An 11,729-nucleotide genomic window follows, 5' to 3' on the forward strand; every position below is an offset into this window, starting at 1 on the left:
AGGGAGGGTTCTCATGCTAAATCCACGACCACCACCACAACAACAGCAACAACAGCAACAACAAACTCACAACAACAACAAAACTCACAACAAAAAACTCCCAAAGCTCATATAGAGTTGTCTTAATGTCACAACCTTCCTCTCCCTACTTTCAAGTTCATCTGAGAAGTAGTCAAAGGTCAAAAGAGAAGGAGAATGGCTGTCTTTCCTTCCTTTCTTCTTTTCCTTCCTTCTTTCATTTATTCATTCACATCTAATAGGGTTACCTATTAGATGCTGGGCATTCTGCTAGATGCTGAGGTTAAGAGACAGATGAGAACAGGTATATCACTCAGAGTTCCTAGTTACAGCCCAGAAGCTGACTCTGGCTAAACTTACTGATGGAAAGGAAGGGTCAGAAGGATACTGGTCACTTCTCAGAGTTGAGGGGAAACTGGAGAAGGGGGCTGGAAGCAGCAGGCAGGGACCAAGGAAGCCAGGCTGCTAAGAAAACAGCCAAGGCCTGACCCCAGGGGCAGTCTGCTGGTTAGGACCCACTGCAGGCACCACTCTGCTGGGTGACCGACACCGATGTCTAGATCATGAATAAGCTCTGGGTGATCCTGCCTCTTTGCATTCCTCCCTCCAGGTGGAGGCCTCTGATTGGCCAGGTCATGTGGTTATAACTTCAAGGGAGGGTATATCTGGCTGGAGGGGGAGTCAAGGCCCTGCCTCTAACCACCTCTCATTCCACGGAGGATTTTCCCCAAATAAGAAGAGAGTATGATTCAGAGTCGGGAAATTACCTCCCTCATCTCCCTTCGTGCACATGGGGGCAAATGTGAATATCTCAGTTCTTTGCCGTCACAGGACTAGTTGTTGGGTTAGAGAAACAGAAAAATAAATAGATGACTGTAATACAACAGGAAGGACAGGTGCCGCATTCCTCAGTCCAGGTGTGGAAAGAGAAAACTGAACAGGTAAGAAATAAGAAGGAGACAGGACTTGGAGAGCCACTGAAAGTGGGAAGCAATGGAGGGTAGACACGACACCCAGATTTGGGGTGGACTGAATCCACAGGATGGAGAACGCAGGTTTTGAAGGGAAGATTGAGTATTTGGTTTTATACCTACCGAGTCCAAGAGAGCCCAAGTGGAAATGTCTAAAGGCTGCTGGAAGCAGGTTTATTCATTGATTCCAGAGATATTTATTAAACACTGGTTATGTTGCAGGTCCTGTTCCAGGGGCTGGAGATGCAGCCGAGAACGAGAGGTGACCATCCTTGTTTCCGTGGAGCTTATATTCTAGGGGAGCTCAGGTTGAGAGCCCAGGAGAACAAAAGGGGGAGATGTCTAGATTTGGGGTTCATCCACACAGGAGTACTGATGGAAGCCTTGGGCATGGATCAGACCACCTGGAGAGATGTAGAATGGAAGAGAAGAGGACCCTGTGTGGGACACACAGGACTTGAGGAGGGAGAAGACACAGCAAAGGAGTATGAGAAGGAGCTGCCATCTTTTCATCTGTGGCTTCTCTGGTTCTTAAAGCTGTGGCTGGGATCTGTTGGAAGTATGTTAAAGGTGAGGTGTGCAAGGGTCCTGAGGCTTCCAGATGACAGCTGGTGTGGGGCAGTTTTTTTTCAAGTTGCTGGGGTCCTCAGAAGGATTTCAATACCAGCCCGCTCCCACTTTCTCTCCCTCCTCCCTTCCCCCAAACTGTGTCTGGCAGAGATAAGCTCCTCATCTCCTCTGCAGCAGATGCTCTGATCTGTAGCAGCACCTCATCAATCACCAGTATAAAACCTGCTTTCTGCCTCAGGAATAACAGTTTTATAATGTGACGAATAACTGGGGAGGTCCCAACAGAAGATGGCAAAACCTGTGGAATGTGAAACTGTCTTTATAACCTCCCATCTTGGATTTCCTCTTGGCTGCATTCGTATCAACTTATCTCTCTCCATACCCCAGAGTACTTGGTGTACCAGTCCTGGAACTACTGGTATTTATCACTTTTCTGAGGAGTCTCATTGCACAAGTTCTCCTGAAAGAGGACATTGTCTTGATCTCTTTGACATCTCTGCTTGGGGAGCTGCAGACTGAGAAAGGGACCAAACCTTACCCCTGCTACCATTCAGAGTTCTGGCATCTTAAAACTGGAAAGGTGTTTGGGGGTTGTATTAGTCAAGTCTCTCTAGAGAAAGAGAACCAATAGGATGTACACACACACACACACACACACACACACACACACACTTATTTTTTTAAGGAATTGGCTCTTGCAATTGTGGAAGCCTGGTGAGTCCAGAATGAATCTACAGGGTAGGCTGTAGACTCGGGGATGATATGTAGTTCAGGTCCAAAGGCTATCTGCTGACAGAATTCCCTCTTGCCCGAGGGAAGTCAATCTTTGTCTATTCAGGCCTTCAACTGATTGGATGAGGCCCACCTACATGATGGAGGACAATATGCTTTATTCGAAGTCCACAGATTAAATGTCCAAAATGTCCTCACAGACACATCCAGAATAATGTTTCTCCACACACTTGGGAACTATGGTCTGTCCAGCCAATTTGACACATAAAATTAACCATCACAGGAGTCACTGAGTCTAACCTCCTCACTTGATGGATGGGAAAGTGTTGTTCAGGGAAGCACAATGATGTGTTTGGAGTCATGCAGTGATTCAGTAGAGGGGGGCAGACGGAGACGCAGGCCTTCTGGCTGCAGTCCAGCCCTCTTGCCCTGAACCACTCACCAGGGTATCTCCACACTGGGGCTGGGGGGAAACCCAGCACACAAAGAGATTGCTCATTAATTTGGCAGTGAATAAAGTCAATCACACCATAGCATCATTGAAATGTGTGGCACTGGCTTGTTTCTAGAGTTGCAGCATACATTTTACAGGAGAGCTCTTTGGGAAACTCAGCGTGTGTTTTTCGGGATCCTCAGCTTGGTACCTCAGTCCAAGTTCCAGGAAACTAAGCAGCTGAAACCTGAGAGTGTTTTTCTGGAATGAATGCCTTTAGTCAAACAATAAATCCCCTCTGTAGTGTATATCCCACTGTCTAACTTCTTTTCTTTTTTTAAAACGATTTTAAAAAAATTTTTATTTATTTGAGAGAGTGGAAGAACACGGAGGAGAGGCAGAGGGAGAAGCAGGCTCCCCACTGAACAAAGAGCCCAGTGAGGGGCTGGATCCCAGGACTCTGGGATCATGACCTGAGCCGAAGGCAGAGGCTTACCTGACTGAGCCACCCAGGCGCCCCTACCTTATTTTCAAGGGGGAATTTTACCATACAGTTTTGAGCCATATACCTGGTTACATACTTGTTGGGTGATGAATAATGTAACATTAGTCTTGACTTTCAACCCAGATTGGGATACCAGGGTGTCATGATTCTTTACCATGGTCCTGACTCATCTTCTGTATGGTAAATCTAAGTTCTGCCTCTTTTTCCATTTAACCTAACCAGGCACCTGCTACCCTGCCAGAACCTGCTCTTCTTCCCCCGCCCTGGGAGCATACCAAGTCAGAAGGAATCATAGTCTCTAAGTCAGAGGGTGAATGGGCTGAGAAGTACAGGGTCTGTCTATCCCATCATGGAAGAGCTGAACATAGAAGCAACAGCAACTTTGTTATATAATGATAGTAATAGTCACCTTTCAAAAGCCACTAGGTAAGTACAGCTTAGCCACTGTAATAAGCATTTTCTACAGATTTGTTCATAGGTTTATGTCTCTCATTTGTCTTCATGGGGAGTTGTGAAGCCTGGTTCTCAGAATCAGGAGAAGCTTTTTCACTGAAGCAGAGTAGATTGCCCAGGACACAACCGAGAATGGTGTTAATATAACATAGGAGAAATAGGAGGCACAGGGTTGGCCAGGGAGGATGTAAATATGGTATTGTATTGGAGGACTCTCTGAGAAGCGTTCTCGGAGCCATGCAGGATGAAAGGCTCTTCATTTGCTGATTTTGTTGGCATCCTTTGTAGAAGAGGACCTATGCAAAATAATAGAGGGACTCAGCTTTACTGTGTAAGGCCTGGTCCAAAGTAGTAGCACTCCTAAGGCCCTTTAAGTACTCAGAGATATGGCTCCCTGTTTCAAGTCTTGGAAGGAACAATTATGGGATCTTGGAGTAAATGCAATAATAAATAATATCATTGAATCAATTAGGGATGTTTTGGGCTACTCATGCATTTATTACTTCCCTTAAGAACTCTGGAGGAAGGCATTCTGAAGTTGGTTTTCAGCTCTAGGGTCTCATCAAGGATCTCGGGTCATTTGACATTTTGCTTTTCTGTCTTTAGCTTTTGAACATTGCCTTCATGCTCACTACTTCATGGTCACGACACGGCTGCAATAGATCCAGGCGTGACATCTGAATTCAAAGGAGAAAGAAGAGAGAAAGAATATGTGTGTGCCTGTGTGGGGTGAGAGTGCTTATGTGAATTATCTCCTGGCCGTCCCCTTTACAGGAAAGCAAAAATTTTTCCAGAAGCCTCCCAGATGACTTTTCTTAATTTCTCATTGGCCAGAATTTGTCCATTGGTCAAATGAATATTCCCAGGCACAGGGGAGTCTGGGAAAGTGAGTGTCTGGCAGAGAGGATTAGGATCATCACGACTAGATCAGGTCACTTTTAATTCATGGTCTGGGGCAGGCACAGGGCTTTCTTGAATAAAACTGGGGTTCTTTCTTTTTAATTTTTAATTTTTTCTTTTTTTTATTAAGATTTTATTTATTTATTTGACAGACAGAGATCACAAGCAGGCAGAGAGGCAGACAGAGAGAGAGGGAAGCAGGCTCTCTGCTGAGCAGAACCCAGGACCCTGGAATCACGACCTGAGCCGAAGGCAGGGGCTTAACCCACTGAACCACCCAGGCGCCCCTAATTTTTAATTTTTAAAAAAATTTATTTATTTATTTAACAGAGAGCTAGAGAGAGAGCATAAGTAGGCAGAGCAGCAGGCAGAGCAGCAGGCAGAGGGAGAGGGAGGGCCTGGCACTCCAGTGAGGAGGGAGCCAGTGAGGGCTCAATCCCAGGACCCTGGGATCATGACTTGAGCTGAAGGCAGACGCTTAACCAACTGAGCCACCCAGGCGCCCCAAAACTGGGGTTCTGATAAGGAAGAGGGGCGTATGTGTGGGGGTATCTTCTGTAATAATAGCTCATCATCTCGTGAAATCCTGACAGTGCATCCGCAATTATGCCTATCCCCATTTCACAGAAGGAAGCTGAGAGTTAAAAAGGTGGTGATCTTTGTCTGAGGTCATGTAGGATATTGGGGTGTCCTTATGGGGTGTCTTCATGCCTTTAAGGGCCAGCCCTTAAACTTCCTCTGTGCTCCTCTTAGTGCCTGTGAAGTTTGGCAAGCACTCACTCAAAGTTTGCTGGCTAAATAATGGAATGATGGCATATTCGTTTCAGGTAAGAGGGTCACGAATTGGGATCTAGTACTGGGAATATGGGATCAGCAGATTTGTTTCACTGGAGAGAGAATTTGCTTCCCTGGAGGAAGGTTCCTGGACTTCATAGAAATAACTAGATAAGGACTAGCCCCAGGAAGGGATTTCTGGCTATAAGCAGAGGCTCTGAGAGAAGCTCACTGGATCCTGGGGTCTATCTGTATCTGCTGCTGCTGATTTCCCCAATGGTCTCTATGGTGTGAGGGGACATTCTCCAGGTGTGATCTACAACTCTGGAGAGTTTCTGTTTAATTTGAAGGAAATTGTCATGTAGGAGAGGAATTGACTTCCTCCGGGTCCTTCCTGAGAAGACAATTAGAATAAATTAGAATTAGAACCAACTTTTCAGGAAGAGTATTTTATTGGGCAAGAAGTATAGGATTTGTCAGCAGAAAGATCTGGTTTTGGATTTTGTTGTTGGGAAGATGAAGTGAAATAATGCACGTGAGGAGCTTAGGACAGTGTGAGAACATAAATGCTCCCTGTCTCGAATCAAATTAAGGTTGTCCAAGTATAGAATTGAACACCAATGAGATGGAGATCTCCTTATTTCCCAAGTACTCAAGCATTTAACCTACATTCTTCAGCATTAAATAAGAGCTACATTGCCACCACCAACAACCAAATCGTCGAACATTCATTGAGGACTTACTCTAAGCAACTCTGTCTTTTACTGAGTATTTATTTTGTACCAGGCACCATGCTATGCATTTTACACGGAATTTTTCACTGGATTCTTTATGGAAATTCCAAGAAGTAGATACTATTGTTATCCCTATTATACAGATGAGAAGATTGAGGTTAAAAGAGGCTGAAAAACTTGGCCAAAGTCAGCTGGTGATGGAGGTGGAGTTTTGAGGCCAGATCTGTCTCTTGCTGTGCTGTGTTAATAACCAGCAGCACACGTGGTTCTCTGAAATGGACCCTTACTTGGATAAAGATCGCAAGAGATAGTGGTTCCCAGGCGTTCCTGTGTCTTATCAGTTAATGCTGTCAAACATCAGGGGCCTATCCTGAGAGATCCGTAAAGCCCAGTTTCCCCAAGGGCTTCCATATCTTTATAGTCATTAAAAAATACATTTAAAAGCAGATGAAATACTATGCCTTGTTGGAGTAAACTCTATTGCTATCGCTTTAAAACACGAATGAAAAGAATTGCATCGGCAGTTGAAGGCGGTATTGAGAATGAATGTGGAGCTTGCTCCTGTCTGTGCTCTCTCCTTGCCCAGAAGCCACCCTCTTGCCTCTTCTCCCCATGTTCTATCCAGTTGACAAAGCCCCAAGTCTCCTCTGATTCTTTACCCGCATGCAGCAGCTGAACAAGGCTAGAGAAAAGCCCTCAGTATGCTGACCAACCTCACCTTAAATTGAGGACCATAATTTTTAAGAGGGCCCTCTGTCATACACAGCCATTCGACCGTATTTCTCTGGTCAATTTCCATCCCATTCACCCAGAGGGTTACTTTGCCACTTTCACCTCTAATCTCGAACTCTCCCTTTCTCACTCTCACTTTGGTTGAGAAAATAGAAACAATTGCCAAAGAACTTCCTCTTCCTTCCACTACCAAACCTATGACATCCTGGCCATTGCCCCCATGTGCTCTGCCTTTGCTCCCTGTGGTCCTTGCTTCTTGACCAAAGTGCCCCCTTGCACTCATGCATTGACATGGCTCCCATCACCTTCTCCGGAACTTAGCCTTTCCAACCATTCCCTCTTCCTTCTGGATCACCATGTTGCTCTCTTCCTTTTGGATGATCTCTTTCATCATAGAAATACACCATAATACATACCATCTTAAAAAAGAAAAAAAAAAAAAGTATCTCCCTTGACTCCTTGTCTGTCTCCTGCTACATTTCTGTTCTTCCCTGAAAAGAATTATGGGAATTTTTTGTATACCTTCACTGCCTCCATTTCTTCAGTTCTCATTCTCCTTTTCCCCCCACGGGGAAGATAGTTTGTTGCCAAATAAAAGGTGAACAATAAAAGGTGACAATTTTATATAGTGGGAAGAGCTATGGAGACATGCAAGTTATGGAGTTGGGCTAGCTCAACCTGAGTTGTCCCAGAGGCCCCACAAGGCAGTGATTTCCGGCAGTGACCATTCAGTGATGGCAGAGGATGTATCCAATCATAATCATGCTTGAGAAAGGTTTTTGTTAATGGCTCTTTCTTTTTTCTTTTTTAAATGATAAGATATAGTGTGCACAAGTCCTTAAAGTCCCTATACCCCCCCCCCACACACACATACACATTTTAAATAAATTTGTATAAATAATCTTATAAAGCAAACCTTTATGTAACTAAAGACCAGGTCAAAACATATGACATTATGACAATATGACATCCCTGAGTCACCCCATACACCTGCAATGTACTCCTCCCTTTCTAGGGCTAATTGCTCTCTGGGTGTTTTTCATAATAACTTCCTTGGTCTTCTTTCTGAGTCTTATTACTTAGGCATGAACCCTTTAAACAATATAGTTCAGTTTTTCCTGCTTTTAAATTTTATATCAGTCGTGTTGCATTCTTTTGGGTCTTATTTAATCATTCAGCATTATGTTTGTGGTGTTTTCCATGTTGTCTCTGATAGTCTGTTCATTTTCATTGCATCCTATCAATACACCACAGTCTCTTGTCTATTCTACTATTTTTTTTTAAAGATTTTATTTATTTATTTGGCACAGAGAGAGACCAGAAGTAGGCAGGGAGGCAGGCAGAGAGAGAAAAGGAGAAGCAGGCTCCCTGCTGAGCAGAGAGCCCAACACAGGACTCGATCCCAGGACTCTGAGATCATGACCTGAGTTAAAGGCAGAGGCTTAACCCACTGAACCACCCAGGCGCGGTTCTTTTCTATTATTGATGAACATTGGCTTGTTTTCAGTTTGGGGCCATTATGACCGTTCTTGTATATGTTTTATGGTACGTGTTTGCTGGATTTCCTTTATGGGAGATCTTAGAAATGGAATTGCTGCTAGATGATGTATTATTATGTGAATCCACAGCTTTGCTAGTAATGCAAACTTTCCTCCCCTCTTACTGTCTTAAAACTGTTCTTTTAAGAGTATTTTTGATCTTAAAACACTCTCTTCAGGGTCACCAGGCACCTCCACTTTGCCAAATCTACTGGTTGATTCTGAGTCTCCACCTTGACCTAGTAACAGCTTTTGATACAAACACACCCTTCACCAGGACTCTGGCTGATTCTTTTGCCTATTTGCTGAACTGACCTCCTGTTCCCAACCTGTCAAGCCCCATGTGGGAATGCCAGACTAGTGTTGTCCATTCCTCTGTTTATTCAAGAAAGCTAGAGGCCTTATGCTTATGTGAAATGTCTCAATTTTTAATGATGGAAATGAATTTACAAAATTTTATAAATACTACTCAGGCCAAACAAAATGTATCTCTTGGCCAAGGGCCTTTTTGAAAGAATTGGAAGAAGGAGACAGAGAAGATGTCGTTGGACAGGTAAGAGGAAAACCAGGAGATTTTAGTGTCATGAAAATTAAGGGAATGGGGAGTTTCTAGGAGGAGGCAGTGAGTGCAAGTCAAATACAGGAGGAAGGTTGAGTCAGTTAAGGCCTGAAGAATGACCAGTGGATTTCATTTTCAGGAATACACTGGAGACTGAAGAAAAAATGGGTTCAGGGGCATTTGGGACATGTAGAATCCAGACTGCAGCGTGTTTAGGGGTAAATGGATATCAACGTAAGGAAGGCATCAAAATGTCTATATGAGGATGTTTTTGGCTATAAACAATAAAAAACTTATTTAAGATGCCCTTAAAAATTAAGGGTACCTGTTAACTCTTATAACAAAAGTCCTAAAAAGGGATCATTTATGGATTGTTAGTTCGATGGCTCCATGTTGTGATCATGGACCCAGATTTTGTCTGTCTTGGCTTTGCTTCCATTGGTGCATGTCAGTCAGTCCAGTGGACATTCACATCATGGACACCAATTTTAGAAAACACATCCATATTCACCAATAGTCACAAGAAGAAATGCAGTATCCCTTCCTTGTGTGTCTTTTTAAGAGCTAACAGACTTTTTTTTTTCCATAAGCCACCCCTTCTCCAGCTGGCTTCCCCTTATATCTGATTGGTCAGGATTATGGCATGTGCCCATGGCTAAACTGAAATGGGCAAGGGCCATAAGACACCGTTGGACAAATCCCGACTCCTGGCTTGGGCTTGCCTCCCCTTCCATCTGGGTACTATGAGCAGGGGAAAGGGAATATGGCTGCTGTGTAGACAGGTCCTCTCAAGATTCTCAGAGGACCCTCAGGAGTCAGTGCCCTGGTCCAAGGGAATGATTTTCATAGCCAATGCTGAGCTTGGGTGGCTCTCTTGAGGTAGAGCTGGGAATACCCTTTTGTCTACCGCAGTTCACACCCTGCATTGTGGTAGGGTGGCCTCCTTCGCCTTCTCATTAGGCTAATTCCTGGAGACCTAGCATAAGCAAATGGACCATTTTATTTCATTTAGAAACTGGCTTTTATAGTCCCTACTCATATGTGTTTTATCTCCTTGAATTGTCTGGATGGTGGCGGTCTGATTAAAAATGTTCTTCCGACTGATTCATTCTTGGTTAGTGGGTGGGTGAACGGATGGTATGTCTACCACAAAGAAGGTCAAATCCAGCCAAGTAAGATGTGTTTGTTCCTTTCCAAACTTACAAAGGAAAATGAAAAGCTAAGGACAGTTATTTTGGGAGAACCAGTCTCTGAATCCTAGTTCACATGGAACTAGGCTTAAAAAAAAAAAAAAAAAATGAATGAATCAGTCCCAGGTGTTTTCCACATTTTTGAAACTCACTAAATAATTTCTCTGCTACTGACAGGGCCACCCTGTCATTTTAGTTTCGAAGCATCCTTACCTTTCTTAGATTTGGAACTAATCTCCAGTGCCAGTGCTTTTCTCTTTGCTCTCTGACTGGGAACATTTGTTTTAAAATTCACACCTATGAATCCTAGATCACCTGCACCCTGAGCCCAAGGTCATCTGGCTTGTAAACCCCAGATCACCTGCAACCTGAGCCCCAGATCATCTGCGTCCTGAATCCCAGGTGAAAAGGATCACCACAATAAAAGTAGTTAACATTCATCACCTTACATAGTGACACAGTCTTTTTTGTTGTTGTGATGAGAAATTGTACGGTCTACACTGCTAGCAACTTTCAATAGGCAGTACAGTATTAACTGTAGTCTCCGTGCTTTAAGTTACATCTCCACGATTTATTTATTTATTTATTTATTTATTTATTTATTTATTTATTTATAAATTTGGAGAGTCTACCACCCTTTTTTTTTTTTGTCCCAGGAAGTATCACAAGGGTTGTTTTCTTATTTATGTGAATGTAAAGCTAGTAGACACCCTTGGTCCAAAGAGCAGACTGCAGCAAGACACTTTAGCGAAAGTCATCTTTCCCCTCCAACACAAAGGTCTGGGAGAAGAGGTGAGACACCTGTTTGAGGAATGAGTGGGGCCCTCAGGAAAGGAAGGAGCTCACATCCCAGCTTCTGAAGTCTTGAGACAGGAAGTTAGGGAGCTCTTTCAGGGTAGACTGGGACGGCTTTGATCAAAGCTTATGACAGGCAAAGGAAGGGACAATGTGGCTCTTGAAATAAGATTATCTCAAGCAAGGGGGCACCTAGGCTGGTTCTCCAGTTACACACAGGATCTGAGGATTGGTGGGGGTGGACTAGACCTGCACTGTCTTTGGCTGGTGCTGGACGTTTCTCTAGACCAAGCAAGCTGGGTTGGCCTGTGCTAAGAACAGTGGAGAACAGTGGCTTAGCAGAAGTATGGAAACCACAGAGAGGCACCTGCTCAGAGGGCAGCCCTGTGGGGTGGGCTGCATCCAAGTGCAGTCCTGTGACAGCACATAAGTGCCATCTGTTCAGCTATGTGGGCCCCGTGGTCCACAGCAACACCGGAAGGAGTGGGAAGTGGAGGGACCAGCTTCAGTTCTCTGCTTGATATGGAAAAAGGAGGGATCCTGCCAGCAAGAGTCTGCCTTCCCCCCAACCCCCAACTCCTTTGGATGACGTCACCAGAGTCATGTCCTGAAGAATGGGATAACAAAGTTTCCGCCAATATTGGCATGCAGGGGACTGAGTTATTAATTGGAAAAATAAAAGCAGATGAGGGCATTTGATCCCAAATTGATGAAGCAAGTTTTACTGAATAGAGATGTATGTATTTGTAATTACCTGCTTTTGTGTCTTTTTCCTCCACTAGGCTAAGAGTTTGGGCAGGCAGGGCTCATGTCATTTATATCTCT

This window comes from Mustela putorius, unplaced genomic scaffold (assembly GCF_011764305.1).
Source record: "Mustela putorius furo isolate JIRA1106 unplaced genomic scaffold, ASM1176430v1.1 tig00000228_pilon_pilon_pilon, whole genome shotgun sequence".
In the NCBI taxonomy this organism is placed as follows: domain Eukaryota; kingdom Metazoa; phylum Chordata; class Mammalia; order Carnivora; family Mustelidae; genus Mustela; species Mustela putorius.